The following is a 19116-nucleotide window of genomic DNA, read 5'->3' on the forward strand; positions in this document are numbered from 1 at the left end:
TTAGGTCCCACATGTCGATTATTGCTTTTGTTGCAGTGTCATGTGGGGTCTTGGGCATATAAATCCTTTGTCAAAGCTGATGTCAACAAGGGTATTTCCTAGGGTCTCTTGTAGGACTTTTGTACTTTGAGGTCTTGCATTTACGTCTTTCATTCATCTGAGTGAACTTTGGTACATGGTGAGAAGTAGAGGCCTAGTGTTACTTACTCTTCCGCATATGGCTCGCCATTTATTCCAAGAATGTTGAAAGGGGAGTTCTTTCCCCGTTACTTATTGTGTATTTCATCCAAAATCAAGTGGTATGAGGTGTATGGGTTTACTGCAGGTCCTCTGTTCTCTTCCACTCATCCATGCGGAAGCAGGTTCCTAGAGCTTGAGTGAAATTTCAAATCGGGGTGTGATGCATCCAGTGTTGTTTCGATTTCTCAGAATTGCTTTGGAAATACAGGGCATTTCCTGGTCTCACATGAACTTCAGCATTGTTTCTTTCCATGTCCTTAACAACAATTTGCTCTATAGTAAAGGTATACAATTAAAGAGTAGAGTGGGACATTTTGATCCATGCATCTATACCTTGTGTAATGATGAAAGCAAGGCATTGACTGTCTCTGTTACCTTGTGTAGTTATTATTTATTAGTTCTCTGTGCTTGCAATATTCAGAATCCTTCTCTTCAGCCCTTTTTGGAAAATATGGTAGGATACTATTAAGTCTAGACACCCTGCTGTGGAGTAGAATAGCTGAATTTATTCATCTGAGTGTAACATTGTATCCATTTCCCAGTTTCTGCCCTGAGCCGCCAACCCACAGCCTCTCTTCACCACTGTGGAACTTTCTTGTCTAGGAGATAAAGTCGTTTAGAGAGAAAGTTGATCTCATTCTCATATTCATGAAATCATGCCGTGTTTGTCTTTCTCTGCCTGACTCATTTCGCTGGTCATGTCCTCCAGGTCTCTGCACGTTGCTGCAGATGACATGGTTTCATGAATTTCTGTGGCCGAAGATGATTCCATTGTGTACTGCAGTTTCTTTATCCCTTTATCTGTGCATGAACAGGTAGGTGGATTGGATACCTTCGCTATTGTGCATAGTGCTTCAGTCGCCATAGGAAGGCCAATATCTCTTCAACATAACAGATTCCATGTGCTTTCTGTGTATAACCGGCGGTGGGATTGCTAGGTGAATGGGTAGTTGTAATGTAAAATGTTTAAGGCACCTTCAGCTGCTTTGCTTCGTGTGTATAATAATGTACATTTCCAGCAAAAGTGTATAAAAGTGTCTTTTTCTGCTTTTTTTTTTTTTTTTTTTGAGACGGAGTTTCGCTCTATCGCCCAGGCTGGAGTGCAGTGGCTGGATCTCAGCTCACTGCAAGCTCCGCCTCCCAGGTTTACGCCATTCTCCTGCCTCAGCCTCCCGAGTAGCTGGGACTACAGATGCCCGCCACCTCGTCTGGCTAGTTTTTTGTATTTTTTAGTAGAGACGGGGTTTCACCATGTTACCCAGGATGGTCTCGATCTCCTGACCTCGTGATCCGCCCATCTCAGCCTTTTTCTGCATTTATACATTGGCCACTGCCTGTGAACGTATGGGTGGGTTGTTTGTTTGTTTGTTTGTTTTTGGTAAGTTTCGTTCTAATTAAAGTGATAGGTTATCTGAGTGTGGTTTTCACTTAGACATTTGTGTGAGGATTAGTGAAGTTGAGCAGCTTCTCTTTGACCTGTCAATTTCGTGTTTTCTTTTTAGATGTGCCTGTTCAGGTTCTTTGCCCAGTTTTAGCTAGGGTGTTTGGTTTTGTTCATTTTCCCAGTTAGAGTAGTGTTAGTTTCTCATGCATGTTAGATAACAACCCCTTTCACAGATAGGATTCTACTGAACTTTCTTTCAGTCGGTAGGATGCCTTCTTTAATGGTTCATTCTTTCTCTTCCCCATGCGGAAGGTCTAAAATGATGTATAGTCCCATGTGTTTGTATTCACATTTGTTAGCAGTGATTTTTGTGTCCCATCCAAAAAGAACAAAAAATAAGAAAAAGTATCACCAAATCAGTTGCGTGGTCTAAGGGTTTCTTGCCATAGATAATTTTTGCTTTTGTTTTCTTTTTTGCAAACTGCATGCAGAGATACAAGTTTTGCTGAGATACAGACTCCTACTTTTCTTGTAGGAGCTTTGTGGCTCCAGGATTGGGTTTAGGTGTTTATTTGGTGTTGATTTAGAGGTATGATATTGCAGACCCTGAAATGTTGATTTCTTTGGCTTGTTTTTGTCTGATGTAGCACAGTGGGGTTTGTGTTCAAATTAAGCTGTGGGAAATCCTTTAGACACTGGGTTCAAACAATCCTCTCCTTTCTTGATGTTCACTTAGGGGAGAGGTGTCTGAAAGTCTGGGATGATCGATAGTGGAAAAAGTTTCCCTCCTGGAGACTGATGGCCAGTTCCCTTCTGTCCAGGACTTCTGGAGAAGGCCAGCCCTACCACTTGCTTAAATACCTCCTATCTCCAGCCCTTCAGTAAATATTTCAGTGATTCATTAAATATTTAAACCTTAAGAAAGTAGAGTACCCCATTGGAACTTGAATTTCACTAGAATTTAAGTTTGAGAGTAGCTGGTCAGTAGAACAAGTGTGGTAGATTGGGTAACATGCTATGATTTTTAAGGGCTTTTTTGTTTTGTTTTGTTTGTTTTCCTTAAATAGAGTTAACAATCATTAATTTGAACAAAGAAGGAAAAGGTTCAGTGATTACCATGCGTAACGTGAACACTGTTCTATGACTTGTTCAGCCATAGCCTCAATTCGACATACTGGACTATGAATTCTAAAGACTGGTATACGGTTACTGCAGTGCAGTTACTTTTCTCAGTCCAACAACTATAGAACATTTTGAATAGTGTTTTAAAATTTTACTTTGATTAAAGTTAAACAAAAAACTCTTACTTATACACTAAAGAAAATAAACATAAAATGGTCTCCCGCCTGACTCGCAAAAGTCCCATGGCCTGATCCCGGCCAGCAGGAGCAGCTGGTGTTGAGTAGCAGGGGCCAGATGCAGCTGAGCTGCCAGCCTCCTAGATGTGGTTCCCTGATGTTCCCCGGTCTGGGTGAAGGATGGTGCAGAGCCGGTGTTCTGGCCAGCACCCTGGTGGGGTCCCAGCCACTGCAGGATGTTGCCGGCCTACTGGGATTTGGGCTCCAGCTGGCAGGACAGCTTGTAGCTGCAGGAGAGAGAGGCAGCTGTGAGGCCACCGTGAGCCACACATCAGGTCCCCTGTCAGTGCCTGCCCAGCTGAAATCCTGGGAGTCTTGGCCATAGGCTTTCTGCAGATGGCCATAGGAGAGCCTCCTCTAGGCCAGGTGGGGTGGCTGACACCTATAATGTCAGTACTTTGGGTGCCTGAGGTGGGTGGATTGCTTGAGGCCAGGAGTTTGAGACCAGCCTGGAGAACATTGTGAAACCCCATCTGTACCAGAACAACAGCAGAACAACAGGACATGGTGTCTATACAGGCTGTACCATGTCCTGGGACATGGTGTACAGCAGTAATCCCAGCTGCTTGAGAGGCTGAGGAAGGGCTTGAGCCCAGGAGGCAGATGGTGCAATGAGCAGAGATGGTCACCCTGCAGTGCAGCCTGGGCAACAGAGCCAGACCATATTGGGGGAAAAAAAAAATGGAGAGCCTTCTCCCACCCTCTGCCCATCCCCTAGACCCTCACCTCTCCTTGTCACTGAGCTGCTCCATTTTTGAGAAATAGGTGACAAATTTCTCAAGAGGCCGAAGCCTGTAATTCATGGCAGCCACTTGGAGCAGCTGCATTTCCTGCAGAACTCGGACCTCCTAGAGACAGAGGACAGGTTGCTGACAGGGCCTCTGTGGAAGATGGCTGAGAGCACTTTTGGTAGGCAGGGAGAAGGGGCAGATCCCTGGGGCAGTTTTCTGAAGGGGCCCCATGCAGCCCCCAGTCTGTTCTCAGAGTTGGATGTAAAAAGCCCCTCCTGCAGGAACTGGTCTTTGATTCCATTCCATTTCCCACTTTCTCCACTGGGCTAGGTCTCCTCCTCCTGTGTGTGTCAAACCCTCCCAGTAAACCTAAGATGTAGAGGATGGAGCCAGGGAGTGTCCTGCCCAGGGTGGACTGTGACGTCCACATCCCCACCCTCATGCAACGTGAGTGCCCCAGCTGCTCACCTTCCTCCTCTTGTTGCTGTTGCCCTGGAAGGCAGACAGAGTCCATCAGAAAGGTCCCTGGCCCTCAACCAGCCCCACCCCACCCCTTCCCATTCTGCACTACTGCCAGGGCCACCAGGGTCAGGGAATGTGCACATGACAGGACTTGGACCTGCCTCAGGCTCCAGGTTCTAGAGCAGGGGGCATGGGAGCTGAGGCTCAGGGACCTTCTGCCCCAACCCTCCCTGATGACAGACAGGGAAACTGAGGCCTCTCATAGAAAAAAAGCACTCAGTGACCCTGCAACTACCTGCCTTTGGAGAGGCTCAGTTTCACTCTCCTATTACGGGACTACCCTAGAGAAAGGTTGAGTGCAGTTCAGCCCACACCTCAGCAGCATTGCAGTCAGGCAGCTCTGCAGCTTCACCACTCAGGAATAGGGACTGGTGACTGCCATGGAGCCTCCATCACGCAGAGATGATGAGATGGGCTTGATACCCCCACCCACAGGAGCATCTGTGAGGCTTTCAGGAGAGGAGGTTTGCCAAGGGCTGAGATCTAAGGGCTCGGTCCAGGACCCTCTCCTCCCAAGCCTCAGGATCCTGGTTCCCAACCAACCTGCCCCAGGCTCACTCACATCCAGATCGTCAGGGATGGCCGAATCCAACCTGTGTAACTCAGTCAGAAAATCCCCCAGGAAGGGGACCGCTCCCTGTGCCAAGAAGGGTGGGAAGTGGGAGGGGTAGTTGTGATGAGTATTGGCCGTCAGGTGCCTGTCCAAGGTCCTGTCCTATGAAATCTCATCAGCCCCTGTCTCCCAGAACCCCGCTCCCCAGGTCTCCCAGTCGGAGCAGCCAAAGACCCTCAGCTGCCTTTCCCAATTCTCTGCCTCCTCTATCCCAGCTGACCTCCAAGTCTAGCAAGCATTCCCAGTTATTAGAATTGTTAAAATCCCACTCTATGGTGGGATTTTAACAATTCACAGGGGCATGTGGTTCTAGCCTTACCCTTCCCCACATCCACTCTGAGTCCAGCTTTCCCAGTCCCTTGCTCTGGTCTCTCAAATGGAGGTTTTCCCAGCCCAGTGTCCACAGGAGGACAGGGCTGGGAGGAAGCCCCCACTGTCTTGATATGGAGGCCTCCAGCTGGCGGGGAAGGGAGCCCTGTCCTCTGATCGCCTGCGGCCCCTCCATGAAAAAGGCTCGCTCACCTTCTTCTGCTTCCGCAGCCTCATCTGCGCTCTCTGTGGGTTCCTCTCCTGGGTGGCCACCTTAAAGCTCCCTGCCTGCGAGGTGTCAGTGATGGAGACAGTGAGGCTCTCCTCCCTTCCCCCAGTTACACCCCAGCCACCCCACACTTGGATCCCCAGGGACTGGTGTGTGTCATCTGGCACAGTGCTCATTCCACTGGCCCAGCTCCACACTCCTGTGTGTGTCACCCAGTCATGCAGCCGGGCCTCCCTGAGACTGTTCCTCTTCTGTAAAGAGCGATGAAAACCACAGCTACCTCACAGGGCTTCCTGAGTACTGTTTCCTGTAGCTGTTGCCATTGTTTTCATCCTCATCCCTCTGAGGAAGAACCAGACATGCGCGCCTTCAAATTGCTTTCTTTTCTTTAACCTCATTTTCATCATGTGAGGGCTGCACTACAGGCTCAGCATCCCTTCATTTTCCAGAAGAGCAAACAGAGACCCAGAGTGGAGAGTGACTCCCCAGGACCCCAAAAGACAGGGCGCCTCCTGCCTGTCCTGGAGGCTGTGTCTCGGCTGCCTTCACCCCATATCCTAGCACCACCACCCATCAGGGTCGTGTTCGCTGGAGTCTCTGAGTGTCTAGGTCTCCAACGAGGCACATTCATGATGGGAAAGGGACAGGGCATTTTAGGAGACCTGGTTAAGTGGCACCTGCCTATCCGAGCCCCACTGGAGTCTGTGACACACAAACTTGGTTTGAGCCATGCCAAAGATTTTGCGTTGCCATTGATTCCTCAGGGGAGTTCCGTGCACAGAACTCTCTCTTCCTCTACTCAAGATGTGGCCTCCTGTGGCTCCATCTCTGACTGACATGGCAGAGTTTTGCAGAATCCAGGGTGGGGTAACATGTTGCCTTCTCATTTGCATGGAAGATTCTGAGATCTGGTCAGGGAGGATCCCCTAGGAATGCCTGAATCCCTGAGATACTTGTCATGAGCATGTGTCACTGCTAACTGGTGAGAATCCTGTGACATGACAGTTTTCGGGTGTCTGCAAAGGGCAGAGCGGGCAGTCACCGCAAACATGTATGTCTGTCCCGAGCATGCCCATTGGTGCCCATAGCTGGGCGGTCCACTGGACTCCCGGGCACGTGATTTTCCTCTGTTTTCGTTCCCCCTCTCCCACAGTGTGGGCAGAGGTCCCCTGCCCATGGAGGTGCACTGCAGACAGAAGCAGCAGCAGAGGCCTGGCTTCCTGAGGAATTGCTGGCCAGTTTGAGGAGGGAAGAAAATCCCACCTACCATAACCATCCCTCAGCCTGGAGGAAGCTCCATGCCAGCAGCATGGACCAGCGTGGGAGCCAGAGCCCTGCTAATGCTGCAGCTCATCACCCCCGCTCAGCAGCCCAGCAGCCATTGCCACATCCCATTTCCAGAGCCTCCTGCCCCTGTTCCCCCACGTGCCCATGGACCCTCATACCCCTCTCCCTGTTGGCCCAAGGTAGGCATGGAGGGAAATTTTCAGGTCCACTTTTAGTAGGTAAGTCAAAACAAAGGAAAATAACCACTTCACACCAGGTCCAATGCCCTTCCAAACTCGCTCTTTTCTCTGACCCTTAAACACTTGTGCTGCATCTCCCAGACTCCACTGTACCTTGATCAGCAGGTCCCTCTTCAATGTAGTGTCTTTTTTGTAGAGTTCTTTTAGATATTTTGTGCTTTTGCTGTGGACAGAGGAAAGAAAAAGAGTAAATTTGGGAATAAGCTGGGAGATTTGTGAGTTCCAATCTAATCCCTTTTATTTGAAAGCCCAGAGAATCCCAACTTCCTGGGTGAGAGTTTCCAATGGGGTCCTCTGATGAAAAGGACTCCAGAGGACCAGGGTGGGACCTGTCATGCTCCTCCACTGGCCCGTCTCCACTTCCCATGAGCCCCTCTGTGTTCACAGTTAGCTTCCAGCTGGACACAGTTCCACTGCTGGGTGCAAACACCTGAAAGCCTCCAGTTGGCTCCAGTCTGTTCCTGATGATTAAAAAACCTTAGTCCTGAGTTGGAAATCCTTGCCTAGGAGTCCAAGACAGCTTAGTGACCACACCCATGGGCCCATCCCTGCCTCCAGTGTCCCTGGTCTCCAAGAACCCTTCAGAGTCGTTGAGGGCACATGGGGAGACCTTCGAATCCCTAGGTCAACCCTGGCATTCCCATGGAGAGAGTCCTCCTCACCTGGACACTGCTGCCCACGTCTTGTGTAGCCGATGTATTGGGTTGCTGCGCAGAGCAGAGACAATGGCGTGCACCGAGGAGAAGTTGTTGAGGCTTAGGCACTCCTGGAGAGGGAAGAGTGAGCTGTGAGGTCCAGAGTTGGAGCCCGGCCTACTTCAGCCTCAGCCCCCTCTGCTGAGATCTCCCCTCCTGGACAAAGCAGAGGCCTAGGGAGCCTCAGGAGGGCACACCTGGAGTCGAGTGCATATCACTCATCTAGGATTTTAGTTCAACCCAAGGAAGAGCCCAGGTTGGAAGTGAGCAGCCCCCACTGGGCCATGGGAGTCAAGGTCAGTGAAGCTCTGGCAAGAAGGGCCTAGGGAGTGTGAAGGGCTTAGGCCAGAGATACAGATGCCAATCCTGAAAGCGGATGGAGGAGAAGAGGCAGTTCCCCATTTTTAGAGAGGGAATCCTCAGGCCCAACCATGGCTTACCCTGGCCACCTTGATCCAGTGCTCCACCACCCTGGCCCTGTCCTGGGCCCTCATGCTGTGGTCCCCGAGGCAGGAGGTGGTGACGCAGTTGGCGAGCCTGTTGAAATGTGCGATGGTGGCACGAACTGTGGGTGCCACGTGCTCATTCCCCTCCTTAGCTCGTCGGCCCCAGATAGAGCCCAAACATTCGTAGAGCTCTACCTTCTTGAACAGCTCCTTTAGGGGAGGAGGAGAGTGTCATGGACAGAGCACACCCCAGCTCAGAGTCACCCACAGTCCCAGGCAGGGACTGAGCTCACAGTCATCCATGGTCTCTGGCAGGAACTGAGCTGGAGCTCAGAAAGCTTTAAAATGGGCTCCAGATGTGTGGGAGTCCCTGGGTTTGATATTTTGCCCACCGAGGCCCCTGAATGCATCATGGCCCAAAACTCCATGAGAGTGGGAAGAGAAAGTGACATTTTCTCCTAGGCCATCCGCCCTCCAAGGAGTAGAAGGTGGCTCAGGCCTGCCCGTCCTGAGACCTTGTCTTCCTCCCATCCCAATCAGCCCTCTACTTCTCCACACCGGTGCACTTTCCTTGTGGCAGATGCAACTATGGGCTCTGTTTGGGTGTCTGTCATAGAATCTAGTATGCATCAGGCACCTAATAAGCGCTGAGGGTCGTGAGGCTCCTGAGCAGCTGGGTGAGTGACCCATGGCCCTGCCTGCCCCTCAGTGATCACCTGCCCTGCCCTGCTTTCTGTCTATCCCCTGTCTCAGTCTGCACAGTCCCTCTGTGGAGCTGGCACGGGCGATGTCCCAACTCTGTTGTCCACATGCAGACAGGGAAGGCTTGTGGATGAGGAAACTCATCCAAATCCCATGATTGGTAAGAAGTAGAGGTGCAATTGGACCCGGGGTATTGGCCACTCCTCAGAGAGAGGCTCGTCTGAGACAGCTGATGCCAGAGGCACAGCCTGCAAAGCCCAGCTGCTCACCGCATCCATCAGGGTCAGCTGCTCTGCCAGCAGCCTGGGAGGGAAGGTCGTTACATCAGACAGCTCGTCAGGGGGTTGGTTCTTTATACTCCCGGGACAGGGACAGGGGGCCTCTGGGGCTGACTGCGGCTCCAGCAGTGTTCCTGAAAGGGGCCCTTGCCCTGGTGCTGGTGCTGGTGCTGGTGCTGAATGTAGATATCCTGGTGCACCCAGGGCTGCGCCTGACCCTGGCTCCAGAGCAGCCCCTAGGTCCGCCAGCAGTGGCGGTGCTGGCTCCAGGGTCAGCATGGTTAACGCATGTTGCCCAGGAGATGGCGCAGGATCTGGAAGAGGAGAAAAGGTCACCATAGCAGTCACTTTTTACTGGGTTTTCCAAGTACAGAAATGACCGGATGGAATTTTAAGGGAATTGTAGCCCCTAAACACCACCCTTGGAAAGTCTTCCAGACTGCAAGCCACCTCACCATCTGACTTGGCCTCATTAGGCTCCGGAAGCACCAACTGGCCTAGGACAAGTTCCTGATGGTCCTCCATGCCCAGTCCAGGCCAGGCGAAGTTCCTGAAGGCCAGCTTTATCCGGAAAGATGACCGTTGTGGGGGCTGATAGCAAACTGAAGTGTTTTCAAGGGGCCAGGTGAACAAAATGGAGGTTGTGGTGCTGGTGATGGAGTGGACAGCTGAGTCAGAGACCTGGCCTTCTCCCACAGAACCCTCCAGGGCACACTTGCGTGGTTCTGGGTCCCTGGCCTCTTCCTGCCTGTGTAGAGGACAGCCTCACCCTACCCCAGGTCATCAGTGCTGTCCTTTAAGGGGCAGACCTGGCCATGCAGCAGGACTGTACAGACCATTGCGCGCCCCGGCATTCCACTGACATTCTCTTCCCAAAGGCCCTGGATCACAGCACTGTGCACCTGGACACTTAAGACTGCAGCTCCAGCCTGATTTATGAGCAGGTTGCTCATCAGAGCTCCAGCTCTGGGTCCCCTGGTCCTGGGGTTAGGAGGGTAGATGCAGATGTTGGGTGGAGGAGGACAGGGAGAGCTGCATAGCCATGGTGCTGGGGAATGGGTCTCTTTGTGGCCAGCTGTGACCCCAACCTCCCCTCTCCTTTGTAGGGGAACTAAGTCTGTATTTACAGAACTCACTGTTTGCCTCTTGCAGGGGAAATCCCTAGACGTCAGCTGCCTTGTGTGAATTACAAGTATGAGCCCCAGTGCTCCTTTAGTCTCTCCCCTGCCAGGTTACACATCTTTTCCCCCATGTTTTGTGGGTGAAAAGACCCTTCAGAACCCTAAATCCACCCAGTTTATACTTGTTGCTGGGCTCCGTCATTCTCGTCAGTATCTGGGAGGATGCCACCATACGTAGAGGAGGCCATGAGGGTTTCCCCTCTAACATTCTGTAGATATGACCTGTTTATTCTGTCTCCTATGAGCGCCTGACTGTGGGTAGAGTTGAGACCCAGGGATTATTTTGTTTATGAAGTTATGCCAAGCCACAAGAACGATGCACAAATGAGGTGTTCTGTATGTATGTGTTGAATGAGTGAACTTCAACCGTTGGAGAACCCCAGTGAGCCTCTCCTGATGTCTGTGGGCCTGTGGCTCCCTTTTCAGCACCAAGGGACCCCTCTTCTGTCTGTGTCAAGAAGAAAGACCAGCCAGAAGGAATCTCAGACATCCTTTACCAATGCCATTGCAGACTTGCTTTCTGTGTGTTTTTCCAAACTGCAAAGGATATGGGCCATTGAGACAGAATGCTGAGAGGTGCTTCAGTGAGAGGGAAGACAAAAATAATAAACATGAATCACAGCACCCACAGCAGATTTTCCAGAGTTTTAGGTTCTAGGGACCCCTTTGTTTGCCAAGTCGTAAATCGTTCAGTCCCCACAAGAACCCTGTGAGGTTCATCTTCTCACTACTCCCTGTTCCAGAGGAGCCATCCGAGGCTCCAAGAGCTGCATCTTCAAGACCCAGCCAGTAGGGGACAGAGGCACCTCTCTGCCTTGGAGGGGACGGACACTCACCTTCTAACCAGTAGTTCCAAAAAGTGTGGCACGGTGATAAAGTCCCAGGAGGGGCCCAGGCAGGTGGCATAGGAAGAGATGGGTTTAGTTAGCAAGGCTGGAACCAGGGAGTCCAACAGCTTCTCCCTTGTGCCGGGCTGGAAAGTTGGCATCCTGCAGATCTCATTTCCATACTAGGGGGACAAGGAGGGACATGGGAGTCAGTGGTAACACCATGAGCCACCAGAGGATTGGGATCTGGAACTCACACCAAGAAGCACCAACCCTTCAGGGACTTGTGCATATGGAGAACCTGGGTGCCCATGGTGAAAGGGTTCTAGGCTTTCAAAGTAAAATTGCATGTGAGGATGGAAAGTGATAAAATGATTCACGCCTTCAAGGCATCATCACGGTGTTTGTCAGCTGTGGGGCAACGGCACCCTGTGTATCAACCGGCTGCATGAGGAGCATCATCCCTGCAAGTCCTCAAGGCCGGGGGAGGCCTCGTCCCCTCCTCATTTTAGCTACAGGGCACAGGACAAGAACCCTTTGACTCATAGGGATATGATTGTTTTTGTTCTTTAAGATGTACGTGAGTCTGGAGAAACAGCTACGTCCATCCCAGCCTTGGGCAAGGGGAAAATGCTGGAAGACTCCAGGGTGGGAAGAAATGCATACCAAGGCCCGGAATCTGCCAGGCAACTTGAGGAATAGAAAATGCAGGCAGATGCCGGGCGCGGTGGCTCAAGCCTGTAATCCCAGCACTTTGGGAGGCCGAGACGGGCAGATCACGAGGTCAGGAGATCGAGACCATCCTGGCTAACACGGTGAAACCCCGTCTCTACTAAAAAATACAAAAAAAAACAAAAACTAGCCGGGCGAGGTGGCGGGCGCCTGTAGTCCCGGCTACTCGGGAGGCTGAGGCAGGAGAATGGTGGGAACCCGGGAGGCGGAGCTTGCAGTGAGCTGAGATCCGGCCACAGCACTCCAGCCTGGGTGACAGAGCGAGACTCCGTCTCAAAAAAAAAAAAAAAAAAAAAAAAAGAAAATGCAGGCAGGTATGGAACCCGTGAAAGGTTACGCAAATGTATGTTTGAAACTGGAAATGAAGCAAGGTGATTTTCTCTGCCACGCAGACAGTAGATTGGCAAAAAGTTAAAAGCATGTTAGTATTCAGGGGAGGCTGTGTTCAGAGAAGCAGCTACCTTCAGAGGCTGAGGCTGCTGGAGGCCTTTTGGAAAGTCAACTGGCTAGAGCTGTTGAAAGTTGCTATCTGCACATCCTTTCACCCAGATTTCCCTTTCCCGGGTGTCTGTCTTCCACAGGGGATTTGTATATTTTATGGGTTAAATTATATCCCCTCCCCCAAATGTAAACGTTTCTATTCTCAGCCCCAGAGACTCAGAATGTGACTGTGTCTGGACACAGAGTTCTCCAAGAGGTAATTCAGGTGAAGTGAGTTCATTAGGGTGGCCCCGAATTTAATATGCCTGGGGTTCTTACAAGGAGAGGTGGTGAGCGCACAGAGAAGTTGAAGAGAAGACCCTGTGCTGACCGAGGTAGAAGTCAGCCATCTCCACAGCAAGGAGAGAGGCCCAGACAAACCACCCCAGGGTGACAGCTTGACATTGGACTTCCAGTCTCCAGAATTGTGAGGAACCAGATATTTGTGGTTTAGCCCTTCAGTCAGCGTGCATGTTATGGCAGCCCTGGCAAACTGCTCCAGCCTATTAGGACACACATAGGATTATGCTCCCTGCAGAAAGGCTGCCTAGAAAGGAAATTTTATCACGACAGGCTCCACCAGCACTGAGAGGCTGACCCGCTGTGGAACATGGCCTCCCTTAAGGAATATTACAGTGAGATGCGAGGGTGCAGCTCCTGCCTGGTGGGGCTACAGGGATGAGTTCTGTTTGATGACACTTTAAACACACATGCATAGAGTAGCTTCACCTTTTGTTGTAATCGGTGCCCCGCCCCACCCCCCCCCCCCCCCACCCCCCACTTGCTTGTGTAAAAATGTTGGATTTTAAGTCCTGGAGGAGGTCTGACAGGACAGTGGAACTGCCCGTTGCCGGAGATCCACTTAGGGTGGGGAGCTACAATGATAACAGTATGAGTATGTTGCTACAGTGTTACCATTATACTCAATTGTTGTGGCAACGTGTTGAGATACTCCTGGCATAGCATCAAGTGAAAACAGAAGGATTTTCTCTGATCTTCCTCTGATAGATGAAAGGGATTTTGCCTGTAACCAAGTTGCCACTGGGGACTAATGGCAGCCAGATTCCTTTGGGAGAGGACAGTGGGTCATTCAAGTGGGAAATTCCTAGGACAGAGCTTAGGGAGTCCCCATATTCATGTCTGAGTCCTGGGCCCACCCTGGTTTTCTGGAGTCCCTGTCTGTGGAGACCCTTCTGTGCCCTGTCTCACCCCAGACCAGCACTGGCCGTGGTTGTTGGCATGGGGCACCTGCCCGTCTTTGAGGAAGATGGAGAAATGGAATCCATCCAACAGCTCCTGTTTGATCTGCTGTGTGGAGCTCTGCAAAGAGAGTGCCCGAGAGCCGGGCCAAGAGGTGTTGGTGGCCTGCCTGGCTGACCCCACAGTGGGACACCCACAATACAACTCCTTCCTGGCCCCCCCCACCCCAACAAGTTTTGGCACATAGGAGCATCTGCATAGACCTCCAGCCAGAGAAGGTTGAGGTCTCCGGCAGATGAAACTCAAGGTCTTGGGATTCAGATCTGAGCAGACAAAGTGTGTCCTCGACACTCACCTTCCCATCCTGCTAGGCATGGTCTGGACTGTGAGCCTGACATACCTATCAGACTCCAGACACCTGACAACCTACCTGCTCCTGTCCAGGGAGGGCCCCTCATCTCCTGTTTCCCCCAAACATATGGGGAGGGAATCGGTGCTCCCCTATGGGCACAGCTGAGGCCTGGCCTGGACGTGCCTGCCCTGGGCCCTGTGTTACCTGTGGGTGCCTTCTGGCAAAGGGCCAGAGGCGTCGAGAATGAGGGTTGAACCAATGTCTATATTCTTGAGAAAGACTCTCATTTTGGCCTCTTCTGCGATGAGGAGGTCGGCAGCACGTCGGGACACAGCAGGAGAACATGTTGTTCTCCGGAGTGTCGCCCACCAAATGAACTGGATATGGGGCTGTGTGTATAATATGGGTGCCTAGTTACCAGAATTCTGAGTTCTACTGGGGGTCTGTTAGCAAGGAAGTGAGGTCACATCTTGTAGGTTCCATCCTGTAAGCTCCTCCTTTCCATCAGACCTACTAAAAGGCCCCTCTGGGCTTCTGGCCGCTCACCCTCCCCCGTCACCTCCTTACCTGTTCTTCATTATGCCAAAGTGTGCCCCTTCAGCACCTTGGGAAGACCTGGATGTAACCAGGGTCCCAGGTTTGAGGAGCCAGTGCTGGGTCAAACAGCCTTTATCTTAGCAGTTGTGAGACCCTAGAGAAATCCTATGGTGTTTTGTGGCCTCCCCAGCATGCACAATGGGGGTTACGCTACCATCTCCTTCCTAGGGAACTCCTGAGGTGTGTTTGAGATAAATCTTAAAAAACTCATGGTATGGTGTTCCCTGTAGATACTGCACATCCTTCGAGATGGAAGGAATGCAAGAAAGAGTGAGAGGTAGCATGGAATAAAACTCCAGTGGGCCTGGGGTCCACAGTGTGATCTCAGGAAAAGCCACTTTTGTTCTGGGCCTCGTCTTTCATGCTGCACCAGTAGACGTTGAAGTTAAATGATATTCAGACATCCTCCTTCTCTGACGTTGCACCTTCCAATGCCTTCCTATTTTATTTAGACCCAGACCCTGTGCGTCATCTCAGCCTTGGGTGGGCAGCATCCACAAAGACAGCACTGAGGGCTTAGTGACTCCCTTCTGAATGATGGAATAGGACACAGATGGTGGAATAGCACTTCAGGACCACTTCAGGATGTTACAGCAAAGAGCCATAGCCTGGGGAGCTCATCAAAAACAGAATTGTATTTCTCCCAGTTCTGGAGGCTGGAGGTTGGATATCAGGGTACCAGCCTGGTTGGGCTCTAGTGAGGATACTCCCGCCCCATTCACTGAGCTTTTACAGGTGCTGTCCTTTCCTTGGAGGATGGCTCAACTTTAGGATCATGGGTAGACCTCCATGCAAAGCCCAGCTCCCACTTGTAGCTTGGTGACCGTGAGGAAGTCATAGAGCATTCCTGTGCCTGTTTTCTTCTCTGAGAAATGGTATTAGTGAGAATTGCTTCCCTTTTTAATCACACAGAAAATAAAGCATGGAAAGAAGTTAACTTGGTGCCATTGGGCAGAGAGTGAGAGCCCAGCAAACCGGAGAGATCAGCTTGCCCACATCAGTGGTGAGGAGTGCGGAGAGTGGGTGAGGCTGGGGCAGGAAGCAGGGCAGCCTGCCAGAGCCCAGGAACAGGTGAAGGGCAAGAGTGAGCTCCTCACCCTGAATTCTCAGGGGACACAGGCATGCAGGGGCCGTGGGGAGCACAATCATCAGGGCTGCCCTCGTTCCCCTAGTTCCCTCCATATCCGACGTGGTCCCAGGGCCCCCTCTCCCTATGTTTCCTCTCTACCCTGCTTTCTTCCTGGCTGCCCTCCTTGGACTCATTTTTGGCCCTAGTCAGGTGGAGTCTTCAGGTGACTATAGACCTATTAATAACTCCTCTGAGGTTCAACCCACCATTTTTTGAGACATCTTAACTCAATCGGAGACCTCCTCCTGCTGGGACCTGAAAGGGGGCTAGAGGGAGCTGACAGTGCAATGGCAGTTTTCCCTGTGGCTGCCACTCTAGGGCCCACTGTCAGGTATTTGCTGAACTCGAGCTTTCTTTTGGGTCTCTGGGGTGCTGAGGTGTAATTTTCCCTCTTAAGATAGGCTGAGCCCCCAGTGGGTGCCTTAGTCTCAGACATGGGTCCTCCCGAGCTGGGAGTTGTGCTCTAGCCTCAGTGTCCTAGGACACCTCACACCTGGCCCTGCCCATTCTGGCTTCCAAAGCCGACAGAGAGGGTCTGTAGAAATTCCTAGGTATGAAAGGGCTACAAATAAGTTATAGGAAGTGGATTTACATAATACAGTGGTTTTCAGCCATTACTACATGTTTACTTCAGCAAAGGCAAAATTTAAAAATGTTAATACCCTGTGTCACCCTGCAGAGATTTGGATTTATTTGATGGGGCAGGAGACAGGCATCTTTGATTTTTCGTTTGTTTGATTGATTGTGACAGGATCTTGCGCTGTTGCCTGGGTTGTAGCACAGTGGCACAATCATGGGCACTGCAGCCTTGACCTCCCAGGATCAAGGAATCCTCTCTTCTCAGCCTCCCAAGTGACTGGGACTATGGGCCTGCACCACCATGCCATGCTAATTTTTGTGTTTTGCGAGATGAGGTCTCACTATTCCACCCCAGTTGGTCTTAAAGTCCTAACCTCAAGCTGTTCTCCTGCGTCTGCCTCCCACAATGCTGAGTTTACAAACATGAGCTACTGTGCCTAGTCCTGTATCTTTTAAGAGCTTCCCTAGTGCTTTTAAGGGGCATCTAAGCAAAGAAGGCTTTGCTTGCAGATGGCTTATGAAACCCTGTTGAGGCTGCATCTTCTTCACAGCCAGCAGATTGTTCCCTGAAGTGTCTGCTTAGCAGTGCATAGGCTATTTATATCGAGGGCTTTGGGGACCTGTTGGGTTTGGGGGTTGCCTGGGGCATGAGTGTTGGCTGTGGGATCTCTCACAACCTGGTCCTATGGGACACACAGTCTAAGATCCTTCTTTCCAGGCCACCATCCTGCCTCTCACTGCTCCTGTGGCAGGAGGCCAAAGATCATGACCCCATGCACAGAGGCATCCAGGTGCAGGACTGAAGTGGAGTGACTCGTTGGGAGAGGCGACTTATAGCTGCTTGCTGGAAGGGTGTTGGGAAGTATTGGTCCATCAGCTGTCACGTCCACCTGTTCCTGCTGAATCCCAGCGATCCTCACTTGGTGTCTGGGTCTCAGAAGGGTGTGGCCCTGGGTTCTTGCCTGGCTGAGCTGGTATTTTTGCAGCCTCTTTGGGGCTCTTGTATATGAGGCCTGACCTGAGTTGCTTCAGGAAACTTTTGCCCCTAAGACTGCCTCCTCCTTAAGAGCGGAGCCTTTGTGTGGAGATCTGGCTGGCCTCCCTAGCGCCCAGCCTGTCTTGTCCTGTTATGTCTGGGTTTGAGGCTGTGTGGAGGGGTCTCTTCCCCTAGAGGAGGCAAGGCCAGTCGTGTGGGTCAGAGTGAAGCATGGCGATCTCAGCTGGCTGTGCCCGGCCTTTGACTGGAGGAGTCGGAGAATGACCAGGCCTGGGGAGCTGCCCTTCCTGGGAAACAGCATGTCTCCTCTCCTATTGTGGAGTCTCTGGATGTGACCCAGAGTGTGCTGGGCCTCTGTAGCATGTGCTGGTGTAGCCGTGTGATTCAGGGTGGGAGGTGCAGGGGATCATCTGCTCTGAGCCAGGTAAGGCCTGGACAGGACTGGGGCAGCTGTCGAAGAAGCCGGTTCTGATGGGAGAGTAGGCATGGATAGGGAGGGGACAGGGTCACCAGGGCTGTGTGTCACTTGTTCTTGCTGCTTGGTCTGCCCTGGGAGTGAGAACACAGGTGGGGGCTGCTGTGGACCCACTTTGGCTTCCCGCAAGCAGGTGTTCACGTGGGAAGCAAGGCGGGTGGGAGACAAAGCTGGTCTCTGAGGTGTTGAGTGGTTCTTTGTATGTCATTGTCCTTTTTCTCTGTGCTGTCCCCAACAGCTCTGCTGTACCAGCCCACTGAACAAGTAAGTCACTCAGAGTATGCTGGTCTTACACATGAGTGTTAAGACCCTGGAAGGACCAGAGAGGGCTTAAGAGTTTCTCGGAAGACTGAGCCTCAGGTGGGTGGGTGCCAGAGTCACTGAGAACAGCCCATTTGAAAAGTCAGAGGGATCCTGGGCCCTGAGTATGCCTGCCTGGTCCGTGGTGATCATGCCAGCAGGGACAGAGCCTCAATAGAGCTTAGCTTCTGAGCTTGACATTTGGCCAATTGCTCTCTTGGTGGAGGCAGGAACATCCTGCTTCCCCAACCCCTGTCTTTTGGTCTCCAGGATCCTTGGAGCAGCTGCAGGGTGGGTAGAGGGGTGTCTCTCCAAATGCTTGGTGAGATGAGCGTCCACCTGGTTGCCTCTGCCAGGAGAAAAGAGTAATGACTGCAGCAGGGAGAAAAGCAAGCCCAGGTCCTTTTAGAGTCAACCTTGCTGCTGCGATTCTAATTTTCAGTTCAGATTTTGCAGGCATGAATGTGAGTCCGTGAGTACCTGCCCTTTGAATTCTTTCGGTGAGGACTGAGCACTCCCCAGGGACTTCTCATTGAGCACCAGAAACACGGCTTCCCAAATCACCACCTCATCCCATCCCAGGACCTGCTGAAGCACACACCTGTGGACCACCCAGACTGCCTGCCAGTACAGGATGCCCTCCGCATCTCCCGGGACTTCTTTCCGGCATCAGCAAGGACATTGACCCCTCTGGACTGCAGTCATAATGGACTCCCAATGGGGAGGTGAGCTCAGGGCCCAGCAAGGCCTCACACTGAGGTTGAGGAGCCTGTGGTGGACCAGATCCCCAGTTTCTTCTCTTATGACACAAGCATCGTTTTGTGCCCCTGTGTCTGCAACCCTGATCCCCCATTCCCAGCCAAGGAGAAGTCTTCAGTCCTTGGTCACCCTGATTTGATTTCCTGTGGCATTCTGGGCCCTAGGCTGAGAGCTTTAAGCCCAGTGTCTCAGTAATTTTCCTAACAATCCAGTGAGCCAGAAGAGGAGACAGGCCCAGAGAGTCTCTCCTTTTCTGCCACACAGTCTTTCAGCTGTAAGTGGCAGAGCTGGATTCTTTACCTCGGGTAGGCTGTCTGGAGACCCCAGGCATTGTTCCCCACACCAGGGAACTCAGCCTGTGGGTACCTCGTTCTTGATTGGAGGCACCTGCCCATGGCCAGCATGATGCCATCAGGGTGACCCGGGAGGCTGAGGGAGCAGGAGATGTCAGCCGCTTTAGATTGGTCTGCACAAG

At 51.7% G+C, this 19116-nt stretch overlaps 1 pseudogene; it reads right to left on the reverse strand.

Moving 5' to 3' along the window:
* Positions 1–2512: 2512 nt before the first annotated feature.
* On the reverse strand, positions 2513–14181 carry LOC126929552 (ral-GDS-related protein-like; annotated as a pseudogene).
* Between the last annotated feature and the right edge of the window lie 4935 nt (positions 14182–19116).

The sequence above is a fragment of the Macaca thibetana genome, chromosome 10, assembly GCF_024542745.1.
Source record: "Macaca thibetana thibetana isolate TM-01 chromosome 10, ASM2454274v1, whole genome shotgun sequence".
NCBI classification, from domain to species: Eukaryota; Metazoa; Chordata; class Mammalia; order Primates; family Cercopithecidae; genus Macaca; species Macaca thibetana.